This window comes from Arachis ipaensis, chromosome B1 (assembly GCF_059453495.1).
Source record: "Arachis ipaensis isolate K30076 ecotype BB chromosome B1, ASM5945349v1, whole genome shotgun sequence".
NCBI classification, from domain to species: domain Eukaryota; kingdom Viridiplantae; phylum Streptophyta; class Magnoliopsida; order Fabales; family Fabaceae; genus Arachis; species Arachis ipaensis.
The window spans coordinates 40,264,168-40,265,614 of record NC_142436.1 but is presented as its reverse complement, the minus strand read 5'-3'; the positions used below and the strand labels follow the sequence as shown (position 1 = coordinate 40,265,614).

The 1,447-nt window shown below is 33.7% G+C and overlaps 1 pseudogene; it reads left to right on the top strand.

Annotated features, from left to right (window-relative positions):
* Positions 1–211: 211 nt before the first annotated feature.
* On the top strand, positions 212–1,447 carry LOC148576302 (uncharacterized; annotated as a pseudogene).

Sequence of the window (1,447 nt, the reverse complement as noted above, 5' to 3'; positions counted from 1 at the left end):
TACTAGAGTTGAAACTGATCGTGGTTGTGCATCCAAGAAGATCACTAAAAATACTGCAGAAAATAGGAGTGACAAAGCTTGGAAGTATGGAATTTCGGTTGATGGAGATGCCAAAAAAATAAAATGCAAGTATTGTGATAAGGTAGTGATAGGAGGAGTGTATAGGTTGAAACATCATTTGGCAGGAATAAAAAAAGATGCTGAACCTTGTATGTGTATTTTTGATGAGGTTAAAAAGGATATGTTTGATATTGTTGTTGGTTTGCAAAAAAATTAGTTAAGAAGACAAGAGAATTTGAAGAAAAGATATAAAGTAAAGATGAAGGAGTAAAAGAAGAAGGGGATGCTTTAGTTGGTGAGAAGAGAAAGGAAAAAGAAATAGAAACACTAGCAAGTCTCTTTAAGAAAAGGGGTGTGAGCACTCAAACAACAATCAACTCAAGTTTTAAAAAGGGCTTAAGAGAAGAGGCGTGTGATGAAATTGCTTCGTTCATTTACAATAATGCTATTTCCTTTAATGTTACAAGGTCTGAAGAATACCATAGCATATTTGAGAAGGTTGCCTGCCATGGATTGTGATTTAAGCCACCCTCTTATGATGAGTTAAGAGAAAAATTATTGAAGAAGAAGGTAGAGTTAACCAAACTAACATTAGAAGAACATAGAGTTGAATGGAAGAAAACTGGATGCACTATTATGACAGATGGTTGGACGGATAAAAGAAGGAGAACTATTCTCAATTTTCTTGTGAATAGTCCTAAGAAAACTATTTTCTTGAAATCCATTAATGCTTCTTATATATGCAAAATAGCTGAAAAGATATTCAAGATGATTGATGAAGTTGTGGAGGAAGTAGGAGAAGAGAATGTGGTTCAAGTTGTAACTGATAATGCAGCTAACTACAAAAAGGCAGGACAAATATTGATAGAAAAGAGAAAGAGTCTTTATTAGACTCCTTGTGCCGCCATTATATTGATTTGATGCTTGAAGATTTTGAGAAGAAGCTAGATCTTCACAAAAACACCATTGCCAAAGGAAGAAAGCTAACTACTTACATATATTCTAGGACTTCTCTAATTTTCCTTTACAACAACACACCAAAGGAAGAGATTTGGTGAGATCAGGTATGACGCGATTTGCTACGTCCAACCTTACTTTGGGTAGTCTTAATGAGAAGAATAATCCAATAATTAGAATGTTCATCTCGGATGAATGGAAGGAAAGCAAGTGCTCAAAGACAAGGGATGAGAAAAATATTGAAAATATTGTTTTAGATAAAACATTTTGGAAAAAAATTATCCATTGCTTGAGAGGTGCTTATCCTCTTCTTCATGTGCTCCATATAGTGGATTCAAAGGGAAAGGCATTTATGAAATATATGTATTTTGAAATTGATCGTGCTAAAGAAAAGATTAAAGATGCTTTTCAAAGTGTTGAAATAAAATAA